Here is a 16,043-nt window from a genome sequence, read left to right as displayed (position 1 = left end):
TCTACCACTAATGTAAGAGCTATTTCAAGTGCGACGTGGTGCGGCTTTTCAAATGCTTGTGGGCATTTCTCTGTTGTTGATTCTTTTTTTGTGTGTAACAAAGTGGCATTTTCATGTCCGGACGGGGAGACTTTATCATTCCGACATGAAGCCACCCTTAAGTCCTCTGAGGTGTGTCTGTCTGCAAGGCTTGTATTTTGGAAATGTTTTTTTGAAACGGAGAACGACTTTGAAATAGGCTTCCGCCGGCGCCTCGCGATCCAGGTAAGATTGTAGCAAGAACGCAGCGGCAGTGGGGCTTGCTGTAGTCGTGGCCGAGTGGTTAAGGCGATGGACTAGAAATCCATTGGGGTCTCCCCGCGCAGGTTCGAATCCTGCCGACTACGTTATCCGCCTCCAGGCGGTGTGTTTCGGCGCAAGCAAAGAAGCGCGCCTCTTTGCTGTTCCTGGTGGTTTTAAAACGCCCAATCGCTTGTACCCGCTGCCTTGGAAATAAGTTCTTCAGCGTCCGCGAATGGCATTTTGCAGCTGGAAGCAGATGTCGACGCGTTTTGCACAGAGCACCAAAAAAGCGTCTTTTTTGAAGGCCCAGACACTGAGCATTGGTGGTTCAGTGGTAGAATTCTCGCCTGCCACGCGGGAGGCTCGGGTTCGATTCCCGGCCAATGCAGTGGCTTTTGCAGCGAGCGGCTCCATCACTTGCATCCCCTTGCAACTCGCAACTCAAAAAACCCACTGAAGCTAAGCAGGTGTGAGCCAGGTCAGTACCCGGATGAGGGTGAGCTACAGGGGAAAACAAAGCTTCCAGCTGGAAGCGGTGTTAATGGTGCTGGCGGTGGGGCGCTCGCCCTGAGGTCTGTGCGGGTCCCAATGCCCCAGTATAGTGACGGAGATGCTGTGTTGTAAAAGGGCGCTGTCTTTTGGATGAGATGTAAAACCGAGGTCACAGCGCTCTGTGGTCATTCAAAATGACCACCAAAACCTTTGACAAAAGCTCTTGGTAATTGATGGTCTTCAATAATGCTTCTCCTTTAGGTACATTTTAAATCAGCTGAAAAATGCTGTGAAATGGGGGGGCACTTCAGGCCAGTGTAGGATTTGGGTTACAAGAACCATGAAACTGCACGAGAAAGCCCGTACACTGAATTACACGGCTTTCTATTCAAAGGAGGACAAAAGAAATTCCCTGAGTTCGATTTTTTGCAGCACAGAGAGGAGCACTGTTGTGAGGCCGGTTAGCTCAGTTGTTTCGAGCGTGGTGCTAATAACGCCAAGGTCATGGGTTCTATCCCCGTACTGGCCAGGTCCTTTTCTCCTCTCTTACCAAAGCTGTTAGGTTCCTTTCCGTGGTGAGAGGGGTTGTCATGCAACGCTGCCACATAGTGCCGACAGACAAGAGTGTTGCGGGAGAAGAGAAAAGTGTTTGAAGATTTAAGAGTGTCTTAGGTGGAGCCAAAATCAAGTGTCACAAATACAAGTGGGAGGATTTCCAATGTTTAATATGGTAAAAATAAGCGGAAGTTATCTGCCGGTCCGGCACAGTCTGCCATGCTTTTGTCATATACTGTAAAGTGGTGTCGAACTGGGTGTCGAACTGGAGCCTCACCATTTGCATATGTGAGGCTCCAGTTATACATCGAGTGTCACATTAAATGACAAAAATGAAGAGAGTTAAAGCAGCTGGAGAGGTTTTCTTACAACTTTTGAGCTGACACAGTTTTGGAAAATGTTTCCTTCACGCTGCACTGTACAACATAGGCAGCCAAGAGTCTCCAAAACAAAACAGAATTGACAGATAGGAGAAAATTCCCACTCATCCTGAAGTTCCCAAAATCCAGCACTGAGCGTAAACAAAGTGTCTAAGTAGCGTGGGAATGCTAACCCTAACCCTAGCTGGAGTTTGAGCAATCCAGCACTGAGCGTAAAAAGATGAGTCAAAGTAACGTCTAATCGGATTAGTTTCCTTAGAGCTGGTTCAGAGTCTGCTCAAGAGTTTACCTTTCACACATGCGCAAAGAAGAATGTTGGGGGTGCACGCTTCAAGGCGCCTTACAGCTGTAGGGAGTGATTCGAGACGATTCGTGGCGTGTGCTCGTTCCCATATACCGTACGCCCCGGGGTGCAGTGCTAGGATGATGTACAATACCGCTTGGGCACGTAACGGCGTTATACGCAAGGTTTTCGTTTGTTCGTTTTGTTTTGCTCTGCTTTGCTTTGTTTTGCTTTCCATCGCGTTGGTAAGAGCGTAAATAAAAAGGCGATTCCTGCGTCTACCACTAATGTAAGAGCTATTTCAAGTGCGACGTGGTGCGGCTTTTCAAATGCTTGTGGGCATTTCTCTGTTGTTGATTCTTTTTTTGTGTGTAACAAAGTGGCATTTTCATGTCCGGACGGGGAGACTTTATCATTCCGACATGAAGCCACCCTTAAGTCCTCTGAGGCGTGTCTGTCTGCAAGGCTTGTATTTTGGAAATGTTTTATTGAAACGGAGAACGACTTTGAAATAGGCTTCCGCCGGCGCCTCGCGATCCAGGTAAGATTGTAGCAAGAACGCAGCGGCAGTGGGGCTTGCTGTAGTCGTGGCCGAGTGGTTAAGGCGATGGACTAGAAATCCATTGGGGTCTCCCCGCGCAGGTTCGAATCCTGCCGACTACGTTATCCGCCTCCAGGCGGTGTGTTTCGGCGCAAGCAAAGAAGCGCGCCTCTTTGCTGTTCCTGGTGGTTTTAAAACGCCCAATCGCTTGTACCCGCTGCCTTGGAAATAAGTTCTTCAGCGTCCGCGAATGGCATTTTGCAGCTGGAAGCAGATGTCGACGCGTTTTGCACAGAGCACCAAAAAAGCGTCTTTTTTGAAGGCCCATACACTGAGCATTGGTGGTTCAGTGGTAGAATTCTCGCCTGCCACGCGGGAGGCTCGGGTTCGATTCCCGGCCAATGCAGTGGCTTTTGCAGCGAGCGGCTCCATCACTTGCATCCCCTTGCAACTCGCAACTCAAAAAACCCACTGAAGCTAAGCAGGTGTGAGCCAGGTCAGTACCCGGATGAGGGTGAGCTACAGGGGAAAACAAAGCTTCCAGCTGGAAGCGGTGTTAATGGTGCCGGCGGTGGGGCGCTCGCCCTGAGGTCTGTGCGGGTCCCAATGCCCCAGTATAGTGACGGAGATGCTGTGTTGTAAAAGGGCGCTGTCTTTTGGATGAGATGTAAAACCGAGGTCACAGCGCTCTGTGGTCATTCAAAATGACCACCAAAACCTTTGACAAAAGCTCTTGGTAATTGGTGGTCTTCAATAATGCTTCTCCTTTAGGTACATTTTAAATCAGCTGAAAAATGCTGTGAAATGGGGGGGCACTTCAGGCCAGTGTAGGATTTGGGTTACAAGAACCATGAAACTGCACGAGAAAGCCCGTACACTGAATTACACGGCTTTCTATTCAAAGGAGGACAAAAGAAATTCCCTGAGTTCGATTTTTTGCAGCACAGAGAGGAGCACTGTTGTGAGGCCGGTTAGCTCAGTTGGTTCGAGCGTGGTGCTAATAATGCCAAGGTCACGGGTTCTATCCCCGTACTGGCCAGGTCCTTTTCTCCTCTCTTACCAAAGCTGTTAGGTTCCTTTCCGTGGTGAGAGGGGTTGTCATGCAACGCTGCCACATAGTGCCGACAGACAAGAGTGTTGCGGGAGAAGAGAAAAGTGTTTGAAGATTTAAGAGTGTCTTAGGTGGAGCCAAAATCAAGTGTCACAAATACAAGTGGGAGGATTTCCAATGTTTAATATGGTAAAAATAAGCGGAAGTTATCTGCCGGTCCGGCACAGTCTGCCATGCTTTTGTCATATACTGTAAAGTGGTGTCGAACTGGGTGTCGAACTGGAGCCTCACCATTTGCATATGTGAGGCTCCAGTTATACATCGAGTGTCACATTAAATGACAAAAATGAAGAGAGTTAAAGCAGCTGGAGAGGTTTTCTTACAACTTTTGAGCTGACACAGTTTTGGAAAATGTTTCCTTCACGCTGCACTGTACAACATAGGCAGCCAAGAGTCTCCAAAACAAAACAGAATTGACAGATAGGAGAAAATTCCCACTCATCCTGAAGTTCCCAAAATCCAGCACTGAGCGTAAACAAAGTGTCTAAGTAGCGTGGGAATGCTAACCCTAACCCTAGCTGGAGTTTGAGCAATCCAGCACTGAGCGTAAAAAGATGAGTCAAAGTAACGTCTAATCGGATTAGTTTCCTTAGAGCTGGTTCAGAGTCTGCTCAAGAGTTTACCTTTCACACATGCGCAAAGAAGAATGTTGGGGGTGCACGCTTCAAGGCGCCTTACAGCTGTAGGGAGTGATTCGAGACGATTCGTGGCGTGTGCTCGTTCCCATATACCGTACGCCCCGGGGTGCAGTGCTAGGATGATGTACAATACCGCTTGGGCACGTAACGGCGTTATACGCAAGGTTTTCGTTTGTTCGTTTTGTTTTGCTCTGCTTTGCTTTGTTTTGCTTTCCATCGCGTTGGTAAGAGCGTAAATAAAAAGGCGATTCCTGCGTCTACCACTAATGTAAGAGCTATTTCAAGTGCGACGTGGTGCGGCTTTTCAAATGCTTGTGGGCATTTCTCTGTTGTTGATTCTTTTTTTGTGTGTAACAAAGTGGCATTTTCATGTCCGGACGGGGAGACTTTATCATTCCGACATGAAGCCACCCTTAAGTCCTCTGAGGCGTGTCTGTCTGCAAGGCTTGTATTTTGGAAATGTTTTTTTGAAACGGAGAACGACTTTGAAATAGGCTTCCGCCGGCGCCTCGCGATCCAGGTAAGATTGTAGCAAGAACGCAGCGGCAGTGGGGCTTGCTGTAGTCGTGGCCGAGTGGTTAAGGCGATGGACTAGAAATCCATTGGGGTCTCCCCGCGCAGGTTCGAATCCTGCCGACTACGTTATCCGCCTCCAGGCGGTGTGTTTCGGCGCAAGCAAAGAAGCGCGCCTCTTTGCTGTTCCTGGTGGTTTTAAAACGCCCAATCGCTTGTACCCGCTGCCTTGGAAATAAGTTCTTCAGCGTCCGCGAATGGCATTTTGCAGCTGGAAGCAGATGTCGACGCGTTTTGCACAGAGCACCAAAAAAGCGTCTTTTTTGAAGGCCCATACACTGAGCATTGGTGGTTCAGTGGTAGAATTCTCGCCTGCCACGCGGGAGGCTCGGGTTCGATTCCCGGCCAATGCAGTGGCTTTTGCAGCGAGCGGCTCCATCACTTGCATCCCCTTGCAACTCGCAACTCAAAAAACCCACTGAAGCTAAGCAGGTGTGAGCCAGGTCAGTACCCGGATGAGGGTGAGCTACAGGGGAAAACAAAGCTTCCAGCTGGAAGCGGTGTTAATGGTGCCGGCGGTGGGGCGCTCGCCCTGAGGTCTGTGCGGGTCCCAATGCCCCAGTATAGTGACGGAGATGCTGTGTTGTAAAAGGGCGCTGTCTTTTGGATGAGATGTAAAACCGAGGTCACAGCGCTCTGTGGTCATTCAAAATGACCACCAAAACCTTTGACAAAAGCTCTTGGTAATTGGTGGTCTTCAATAATGCTTCTCCTTTAGGTACATTTTAAATCAGCTGAAAAATGCTGTGAAATGGGGGGGCACTTCAGGCCAGTGTAGGATTTGGGTTACAAGAACCATGAAACTGCACGAGAAAGCCCGTACACTGAATTACACGGCTTTCTATTCAAAGGAGGACAAAAGAAATTCCCTGAGTTCGATTTTTTGCAGCACAGAGAGGAGCACTGTTGTGAGGCCGGTTAGCTCAGTTGGTTCGAGCGTGGTGCTAATAATGCCAAGGTCACGGGTTCTATCCCCGTACTGGCCAGGTCCTTTTCTCCTCTCTTACCAAAGCTGTTAGGTTCCTTTCCGTGGTGAGAGGGGTTGTCATGCAACGCTGCCACATAGTGCCGACAGACAAGAGTGTTGCGGGAGAAGAGAAAATCGTTTGAAGATTTAAGAGTGTCTTAGGTGGAGCCAAAATCAAGTGTCACAAATACAAGTGGGAGGATTTCCAATGTTTAACATGGTAAAAATAAGCGGAAGTTATCTGCCGGTCCGGCACAGTCTGCCATGCTTTTGTCATATACTGTAAAGTGGTGTCGAACTGGGTGTCGAACTGGAGCCTCACCATTTGCATATGTGAGGCTCCAGTTATACATCGAGTGTCACATTAAATGACAAAAATGAAGAGAGTTAAAGCAGCTGGAGAGGTTTTCTTACAACTTTTGAGCTGACACAGTTTTGGAAAATGTTTCCTTCACGCTGCACTGTACAACATAGGCAGCCAAGAGTCTCCAAAACAAAACAGAATTGACAGATAGGAGAAAATTCCCACTCATCCTGAAGTTCCCAAAATCCAGCACTGAGCGTAAACAAAGTGTCTAAGTAGCGTGGGAATGCTAACCCTAACCCTAGCTGGAGTTTGAGCAATCCAGCACTGAGCGTAAAAAGATGAGTCAAAGTAACGTCTAATCGGATTAGTTTCCTTAGAGCTGGTTCAGAGTCTGCTCAAGAGTTTACCTTTCACACATGCGCAAAGAAGAATGTTGGGGGTGCACGCTTCAAGGCGCCTTACAGCTGTAGGGAGTGATTCGAGACGATTCGTGGCGTGTGCTCGTTCCCATATACCGTACGCCCCGGGGTGCAGTGCTAGGATGATGTACAATACCGCTTGGGCACGTAACGGCGTTATACGCAAGGTTTTCGTTTGTTCGTTTTGTTTTGCTCTGCTTTGCTTTGTTTTGCTTTCCATCGCGTTGGTAAGAGCGTAAATAAAAAGGCGATTCCTGCGTCTACCACTAATGTAAGAGCTATTTCAAGTGCGACGTGGTGCGGCTTTTCAAATGCTTGTGGGCATTTCTCTGTTGTTGATTCTTTTTTTGTGTGTAACAAAGTGGCATTTTCATGTCCGGACGGGGAGACTTTATCATTCCGACATGAAGCCACCCTTAAGTCCTCTGAGGCGTGTCTGTCTGCAAGGCTTGTATTTTGGAAATGTTTTTTTGAAACGGAGAACGACTTTGAAATAGGCTTCCGCCGGCGCCTCGCGATCCAGGTAAGATTGTAGCAAGAACGCAGCGGCAGTGGGGCTTGCTGCAGTTGTGGCCGAGTGGTTAAGGCGATGGACTAGAAATCCATTGGGGTCTCCCCGCGCAGGTTCGAATCCTGCCGACTACGTTATCCGCCTCCAGGCGGTGTGTTTCGGCGCAAGCAAAGAAGCGCGCCTCTTTGCTGTTCCTGGTGGTTTTAAAACGCCCAATCGCTTGTACCCGCTGCCTTGGAAATAAGTTCTTCAGCGTCCGCGAATGGCATTTTGCAGCTGGAAGCAGATGTCGACGCGTTTTGCACAGAGCACCAAAAAAGCGTCTTTTTTGAAGGCCCAGGCACTGAGCATTAGTGGTTCAGTGGTAGAATTCTCGCCTGCCACGCGGGAGGCTCGGGTTCGATTCCCGGCCAATGCAGTGGCTTTTGCAGCGAGCGGCTCCATCACTTGCATCCCCTTGCAACTCGCAACTCAAAAAACCCACTGAAGCTAAGCAGGTGTGAGCCAGTTCAGTACCCGGATGAGGGTGAGCTACAGGGGAAAACAAAGCTTCCAGCTGGAAGCGGTGTTAATGGTGCCGGCGGTGGGGCGCTCACCCTGAGGTCTGTGCGGGTCCCAATGCCCCAGTATAGTGACGGAGATGCTGTGTTGTAAAAGGGCGCTGTCTTTTGGATGAGATGTAAAACCGAGGTCACAGCGCTCTGTGGTCATTCAAAATGACCACCAAAACCTTTGACAAAAGCTCTTGGTAATTGATGGTCTTCAATAATGCTTCTCCTTTAGGTACATTTTAAATCAGCTGAAAAATGCTGTGAAATGGGGGGGCACTTCAGGCCAGTGTAGGATTTGGGTTACAAGAACCATGAAACTGCACGAGAAAGCCCGTACACTGAATTACACGGCTTTCTATTCAAAGGAGGACAAAAGAAATTCCCTGAGTTCGATTTTTTGCAGCACAGAGAGGAGCACTGTTGTGAGGCCGGTTAGCTCAGTTGGTTCGAGCGTGGTGCTAATAACGCCAAGGTCACGGGTTCGAGCCCCATACTGGCCAGGTCCTTTTCTCCTCTCTTACCAAAGCTGTTAGGTTCCTTTCCGTGGTGAGAGGGGTTGTCATGCAACGCTGCCACATAGTGCCAACAGACAAGAGTGTTGCGGGAGAAGAGAAAAGTGTTTGAAGATTTAAGAGTGTCTTAGGTGGAGCCAAAATCAAGTGTCACAAATACAAGTGGGAGGATTTCCAATGTTTAATATGGTAAAAATAAGCAGAAGTTATCTGCTGGTCCGGCACAGTCTGCCATGCTTTTGTCATATACTGTAAAGTGGTGTCGAACTGGGTGTCGAACTGGAGCCTCACCATTTGCATATGTGAGGCTCCAGTTATACATCGAGTGTTGTTAAATAAAGCACTGACTTTATTTAACAACCACACCAAAACCTAACACAGGAGCTACACACACACATGAGGAGACTGACGAAAACGTACGCACATTTAGGGTGGTAATTACCTAACAACACACTCTACTTTTACAGGACTACACAGGGCACTAGAATTACTAGGACATTATTTACACAGGTAGGGTCAGCCGCTGGTCATCGTGCTGACCCTCAGACTCTTCCCGGCTACCACTCCCAGCATGCCCAGCGGTACTACGAGCGCCTAGGGGCGCTTCCTCCTCACCACCAGGCGAGGGCGTTACAATATTTACTATATTTATTATACACGTGTAAATTAATTACTGCGAAAATAATTTACTTCGTACACTGTGCAGAGTGCCGTATACTCCTAGTGTTAGATGTGTTTTCGACGTTATATATGCATTTATTAATGTCGTCGATTTTACGGTTGCAATTCGACGTTGATTATACGTCGAGGCAACGTATATATACGTATAGCCGTATTTTCGCCGTGAATATACGTATATTCGACGAATCAATGCCCACAGCTTGGCATACAAGGGTTTTGCGGAGGGGTCTTGCCACCTGCCTGAAAAAAAAACAGTAAAATTTTTGAGTGCCTATAGAGTTTCTATTTTTATTTTCTTGAGAAAAGTTGATACCATTTCCTGGAAACCCCGTCCCCCATCAGTGCGCGGTGCCCGGGGAAAAATCTGTAGGGGGGCTTCTGAAATTCTGAGGGGGGGTGATATTTCGGTTGAAACGGAGCTGTACGGTGCAGCTACCCAAATGAAATCTCGCAGCTATGCCATTGATTAGTGCTTCATGATAGAAGATAACGACTAGCAATCTGGTATTTGCGATGAAGTTCAGTTTCACATTTTTCGTCACTCTCACTGGAGAGTATTGCCTGGAGCGAAAAGTACCATAAGCGTTCATTTTTGCAGCTACATGGACGTTCTGAATCGTTAAGAAAAAATGTTGTAAAACCAACAGAAAGCACAGACTGCTATAACTAGTCCTAGTTATATAACGATTTTAAGTATAATGATAAACTACTGCAAGGAATCGGTCCACCTGAGCAAACAGGATCGTAATGTTGACACTCAATAACGACACTGATATGTGCAGTTCCTGGACGGATAGCCCTCCTGCCCATCAAACAGACTGAGTGACTGTTCGTGTCATTTAGTGTTGTCTGACCATTGACAAAGTACAACTATTTTTTTAGGGCGCAAATTAAGTTATTTAATAACGTGGATTAAATAACTGGATGGCGTGGATTTTTGTCTTAAAGGAAACAGAAGTAGGAGATATATATATGTATGTATGTTTTTGGTGTTTTCCTTGTTTGTGAAATACATATACACACGCACGACACTAACATAAACACACCTCATAATAAAAGAGCAAAGCATTAAGTAGCAGGATTTAAAGGACGTTGAGACCCGAGAATCGCCCTGATTGAGCTCAGTGTGTAAGTCCACCCTGGAGCAAAAGCAGCGATGCTGGCATTCTGGGCATGGTGAATTACTGATCAAGAAAGGGGGTTTTCGAGGTCTCGTTCCTTACCTGTGAACAGTGTGGTGTAAGTCCTCTCTAAAGTCTCTGAGAGGCATTTAGATCTGGAGGTAACAGACGCCCTTGGCTGAATGAGTGCAGGAATGCACAGGTTTTTCAAGTGAAAGCATCCCCTTACTGTATGAGCTGTTACCTCACACATGACAAAAGTAAAAGAGACCGAACATGTGTACTAACTGATGGTTTGAGAAAGTGGTGGAAGGGTCCGTTTATATATCGGAAAAGTGTAAGTTGAAGGAAAAGAAGGAGAAAAATATGGGAAAAGCTGAGTTTGTCAGAGGGAGTCTGGGGCGAAGACGCCTGTAAAATAAGCATATGCGTATTGATTGGCAAAAGCACAAGCATGTAGCTCCCACCCTGGTGCACGGCCGGCACCAGTGGTGGCAGATACATGAGAAAAAAAAGAAATTGGGATGTGACTTCTTAAGTGTGTTTACGGGGAAAACAAAAACCCGGAAGAAAAGATACTTTACTCGCTACGAAAGAGTATAAACAAAAGCGAAAAGAGGCAGTGCAGGAGAATCAGAAACTAAAAGAAGAATTAGTTCCTGGTCACACTGCACTAGTTAATGTGTTATATCCTGCTCTCCCATAGGGGAACAGACAGGCAGGAAATGAAAATAATTGGGATCAATTCCCACAGTGACCATATGGAGACGGGGGGTCTGGGTGGGATGACACCTGGTACGAGTGTGATAGAGACAGAACAGGAACTCCCTTCTTAAACAGAGGGTGCCTGCAGACCTGTACTCTCACCCTAAGTGGGAGAGGGCCTGATGTAGCGGGGGCTGGCGCTGTTGATGACAGCGTCACTCTAAGTGTCTCGCACCCCATCGAGGGGGTCCGTACTCGCACCTACCTTCCCTGATTCCCCCATACGATCAAATCCAAAACCGGAAGATATTGACTGGTGGGCTAAAGTACCGCACCCAAAATTAGGAATGCAGCGAACCTGGAGTGCACTTCAGGAATTAAAAGGATTCATGTAGAAGTAAAACAAGAATACAGCACATTGTAGTACGAAGAGAAAAATATATTCTCGATGTGTATGTGTGTTTTATGAATTTGTGTGTAACTGTGAGTTTTTGTATACTAAATGACGGTGTGAGTGTGTTTAGCCAGCGGGACTGGCTAGAGACGTAACTAAAGAGACTTGATGAAAATCAACTTAAGGAGATTGGAAAATATAAGAGCGTCTGAAACGTATAAGTACAGTACAGGTGGACGTAAAAGTAGTTAGATAAACAGTGTTTGTATTTTTATACAATTAGTTGCAATAGTGAAAACAATTTGGGTTTATTCGAATGTCTCAGACATGCTGAAACGCTGTAGGTTTAGAATCGAGACTGGGGAGAATAACGTCTTGTGAGAAGATCTGTTTACCTAACGATTAGATCCTGTAAATCCCTTGTAGCCTACCTAAGTCTGTCCCAGTCCAGTGGATTAAAATGTACTGTTAATGGAGTGTTGGTTTCTCTGTTAGGGGATACTGGAGCACTACTGTCATGCTTGTTTCACTCCTCTGTTCAACAGTGTGCTATAGAGTAATGTATATGGGGAGATGGCAGGAGGCCACAGGAATATTGGGGCACCAAGTTTTACTTGCTGAGTACCAGATTTTAATGGGTGGTTTTATCCCAGATCTATTGGGTTGGAATATTATGCATTACAAAGAATGACTATCCAGAACAGGGTATCACGTGGCTTCAACTGACTGTGATCACTCAGTATGTTGATGGTATTCTGAGTGCTTCCCCTGACGAGGAAACCCACAAGTCTGAGTTGCTTCAGCTTTAGAGTGTCTAATATTAAGCAGTTATGATAAGGCCCTTTTGTGTCGAGCATTGTGTGATTTTAACAGGGCCAGGGTGCAATATTTTTACGGGGTGAGCACAACTCTTAACAGATCTGCTTAAGGGGGGAGTGCAGTACAAGGACAAGATTGCCTTGGTACCAGCAGCAAAAGCCGCCTGTAATAATTTGAAACAAGCTCTCTTACAGGTGCTGAGACTGGGGTTTCCTCAGATGGATCAACCATTCTTTGTATGTAAGTGTGGACAAAGGGTTCTGGGCAGCTGTGCTGACGCAGGAGCATGGAGGTAGGCACTATTATACCATTCGATACTGTAGCCAAAGGGTGGGGGACGGTGAAAATTGAAGAAAATGTAATACTGTTTACTGATGGGTCCTCTCTGATGCATGAGGGAGAACAGAGAACAGGCTGAGCCGTTACAACAGAATTCGAGGTGCTAACAATCGGAAAATGCCCCTCCACTGCCTCAGCACAGCAAGCCAGTTAAGAGCACTGATGGAAGATTGTAAAAAGAAAGATGTTAAAAGGTTACTGTATATGTATATAATGTATGTATTTGTTGCATGTAGGCCACAATTCTGGATGGCTATGGAGAAATAAGATTCTCTCACAACGGCAGGGACTCCAGTTAAGAATACTGGGCTTGTCTCTGAACTGATTTGTAGTTTTACAGCTGCCGACAGAAGCAGCTTGAGTAAGGTGTCAATAACACAATAAATAAAGAATTCCAGTAACTCAAGGTAACAACCATGCAGATGCAGATGCCAGACGAGCGGCACTGGGAGGGCGGGAGTCTGAGACCCCTGTGAAACCTCTACTGGGGAAAAGGGAGAATTCAGGTTGAGGCCTTTAATAGATGTTTAATAGTGGTTAGAACAAATGTGTAAAGAATGTGGGGTTGTATGATGATGTGATGTGGGCTGGCACATACCCAAGTGTATGATAAAGATGATCCCGTGGTACGGACTGCCCTGCCCCTTGGATACTGATCTAGGGGCAGACTACACTGGGAAGGTGTGCCAGGCTGTAATTGCCTCACTAGGGGTAAGTTGGAAGTCACATTGCCCCCATCACCCACAGTCTGAAAGACCAACTAAGGAAATATCAACTGAAGGGACACCGTGGGTAGATGCTCTACCTGCAGTCCTGTGCGGTTTGCGGGCTGGAGCAAATGGAACTGTGAGACTGAGCCCATTTGAGATCATCACGGGCAGCCAAAGAAACTCCCTGGAGGCCAAGTTTGGCTAACGCACTGATGAATTAACTAACTCTCTATTAAAGTATTGTAGGTTTGTTAACTGAAGCGGTGCACAGGGCTTGTGAACAGGTGCCGGACGCTTGGGGACCTCCAGCAGAGGGGAGACACGACCGGATACCTGGCGAGTGGGTGTAGGTGAAGAAGAGATACCCTGCCAGACGTTGCAATCCTGCTGGGAGGGACCATATCAAGTGCCACTAACTACTGATTGTGCCATCTGAGTGACAGGATGAGATCGCTGGATCCGCGCATCGCACTTTCACCGACCCACGGCACCAGAGACTGAGTGAACAGAAAGAAGGATGTTGTTACCGTTTCTGTGTCTGATGCTTCCTAAGACCAACAGTGTGCTTGTTAGGCCTGAGGAGCATTACTGGGGATATGGTATCAATACATTCCAGATGTTGGCATATCTATTCAGCCAAAAAATTATAATCGGAGTTGGGTCAATATTGCTGTTCCAAGATCCTGACGATAGATCTCCACATGGCTGAGGTCTGCGTTTGGGTCCTGGGGTAGGACTTTATGTATTTGTAGGATTAGGATTGTTTTATGTGTAAAATTGTAACTATCACTTGTACAAAAACATCAATAACACCTTGTTGTAACCGTGGAACGCACAATCTCATGGTAATGCATGCCTGTACATCTAAAAAGGAAAGATCTGCCCTGACATTGTATTTGTAAAAATAGACAGTCCTGATGTATGCCATATTTTATAAGGGGGGAATGAAGTAAGAGACAAGATGTTAAAAGGGTTAATAACTTAAGTCAGTTCTGCCTGAATATTAGACTTCTAAGCAACAGGGGTTTATGGCAGGAAAGGGGGTTAACTGATAAGGATTCCAGATGCGAGCAAGGAACCCCCTGGGGGTATAATCTTAAACTGACCATTTAGCAAGGGCCTCTTAACTGGCCAAATACCATGACCCCCCCCCCCCCCCCCTTACAATAACATCGAATGACGTCTGAAGCAGCAAGCAAGGACTATATAACCTAAAAGTTTGTACCGGCACATCGAACAATACTTCGGTTTTGTTGTTTCTTGCGGGAAACAAGACTTTGGCTTTATTGTTCCTTGCATGCAATAAACTCATCTGTTTTACTTCATCTCGGGATCAAGAACCTTATTCCTTCTGTTACAACAGGGCTTTCTCACGCAGTTTCATGGTTCTTGTAAAAGCTCTTTACACGCTTGTAAAAGCTTTTACACGCGTTAACCACGGCCGGTGAGTTCAAGGTTGGTCAAAGCTGAAAGCTCAAAGCTGAAATAAATGTATAAAATTTGGCTTGCATCATAGCAGTTGAGCAATAAAGTCTGTCCTAATTAAAGAGTACCCAAAGTTTGAAAGTACAACATAGAATAAGAATAAGAGAAATGGCAAAACGATTTTGTGTCATCTTCCCCATTCACACTATTTTATGTGCCATTTTTTTGCTTATTCACATACTATTTTAATCAAAATAATATTAAGAAAGATCTGTATGTATTCAGATAGTATTATTATTGTTCATACTTACTCGTCAAAAGAGGATTGCTGAGATATTTGCGGATATACTTCTACGTTTGAAAAACGTGTCCAAAATGGTGACCAACGAATACTAGCAATGCATTGTGGTATATAACCGGAAAATATGCTGGGTTCGATATTTTCTCAACGTATGCGTTTATTAATGTTGTCGATATTATGGTTGAAATTTAACATTGATAATACATCGCGGCTATGTGCCCCCTGCTATGAGCTGATGTGCAATTTTAACGCATGCAGTTAGTAAGGATCGGTCACTGTTGTATGGTATTATATATAATGACATTATGGAATAGGATGGGGACAGGCCTGGCATCACGGGGGGAGGGGGGAATGTCGCCCCTTCAGTTTTGGGCAAAAAGTTTTACTTAACTTAATTTGCGCCCTAAAAAAATAGTTGTACTTTGTCAATGGTCAGACAACACTAAATGACACGAACAGTCACTCAGTCTGTTTGATGGGCAGGAGGGCTATCCGTCCAGGAACTGCACATATTATTGAGTGTCAACATTACGATCCTGTTTGCTCAGGTGGACCGATTCCTTGCAGTAGTTTATCATTATACTTAAAATCGTTATATAACTAGGACTAGTTATAGCAGTCTGTGCTTTCTGTTGGTTTTACAACATTTTTTTCTTAACGATTCAGAACGTCCATGTAGCTGCAAAAATGAACGCTTATGGTACTTTTCGCTCCAGGCAATACAAACCGTGAGAGCGACGAAAAATGTGAAACTGAACTTCATCGCAAATACCAGATTGCTAGTCGTTATCTTCTATCATGAATCACTAATCAATGGCATAGCTGCGAGATTTCATTTGGGTAGCTGCACCGTACAGCTCCGTTTCAACCGAAATATCACTCCCCCCTCAGAATTTCAGACGCCCCCCTACAGATTTTTCCTCGGGCACCGCACACTGATGGGGGACGGGGTGTCCAGGAAATGGTATCAACTTTTGTCAAGAAAATAAAAATAGAAACTCTATAGGCACTCAAACATTTTACTGTTTTTTTTCAGGCAGGTGGCAAGACCCCCTCAGCAAAACCCTTGTATGCCAAGCTGTGGGCATTGATTCGTCGAATATACGTATATTTACGGCGAAATTACGGCTATACGTATATATACGTCGCCTCGACGTATAATCAACGTCGAATTGCAACCGTAAAATCGACGACATGAATAAACGCATATATAACGTCGAAAACACATCTAACACAGTGCCTGAGGCTTTGTACTGTATGTATCGTGTGCCGCAACTAGGAGTATACGGCACTCTGCACAGTGTACGAAGTAAATTATTTTCGCAGTAATTAATTTATTATATTTACTATATTTATTATACACATGTAAATTAATTGCTGCGAAAATAATTTACTTCGTACACTGTGCAGAGTGCCGTATACTCCT

The 16,043-nt window shown here is 45.9% G+C and overlaps 7 non-coding genes across 7 annotated transcripts; all 7 read left to right on the top strand.

Moving 5' to 3' along the window:
- Window positions 1-304: 304 nt before the first annotated feature.
- trnas-aga (transfer RNA serine (anticodon AGA)) lies at window positions 305-386 on the top strand. The gene has a single exon. It is a non-coding gene; the product is annotated as a tRNA-Ser (tRNA).
- A 213-nt stretch (window positions 387-599) lies between these two features.
- trnag-gcc (transfer RNA glycine (anticodon GCC)) lies at window positions 600-670 on the top strand. Its single transcript has one exon. It is a non-coding gene; the product is annotated as a tRNA-Gly (tRNA).
- A 1,903-nt stretch (window positions 671-2,573) lies between these two features.
- On the top strand, window positions 2,574-2,655 carry trnas-aga (transfer RNA serine (anticodon AGA)). The gene has a single exon. It is a non-coding gene; the product is annotated as a tRNA-Ser (tRNA).
- A 213-nt stretch (window positions 2,656-2,868) lies between these two features.
- trnag-gcc (transfer RNA glycine (anticodon GCC)) lies at window positions 2,869-2,939 on the top strand. Its single transcript has one exon. It is a non-coding gene; the product is annotated as a tRNA-Gly (tRNA).
- A 1,903-nt stretch (window positions 2,940-4,842) lies between these two features.
- On the top strand, window positions 4,843-4,924 carry trnas-aga (transfer RNA serine (anticodon AGA)). Its single transcript has one exon. It is a non-coding gene; the product is annotated as a tRNA-Ser (tRNA).
- A 213-nt stretch (window positions 4,925-5,137) lies between these two features.
- On the top strand, window positions 5,138-5,208 carry trnag-gcc (transfer RNA glycine (anticodon GCC)). Its single transcript has one exon. It is a non-coding gene; the product is annotated as a tRNA-Gly (tRNA).
- A 1,903-nt stretch (window positions 5,209-7,111) lies between these two features.
- trnas-aga (transfer RNA serine (anticodon AGA)) lies at window positions 7,112-7,193 on the top strand. Its single transcript has one exon. It is a non-coding gene; the product is annotated as a tRNA-Ser (tRNA).
- Window positions 7,194-16,043: the final 8,850 nt, after the last annotated feature.

This window comes from Lepisosteus oculatus, unplaced genomic scaffold (genome assembly GCF_040954835.1).
Source record: "Lepisosteus oculatus isolate fLepOcu1 unplaced genomic scaffold, fLepOcu1.hap2 HAP2_SCAFFOLD_63, whole genome shotgun sequence".
In the NCBI taxonomy this organism is placed as follows: Eukaryota; Metazoa; Chordata; class Actinopteri; order Semionotiformes; family Lepisosteidae; genus Lepisosteus; species Lepisosteus oculatus.
Note: the sequence above shows the minus strand (reverse complement) of the source record. Positions and strands in the feature narration are given on the sequence as shown.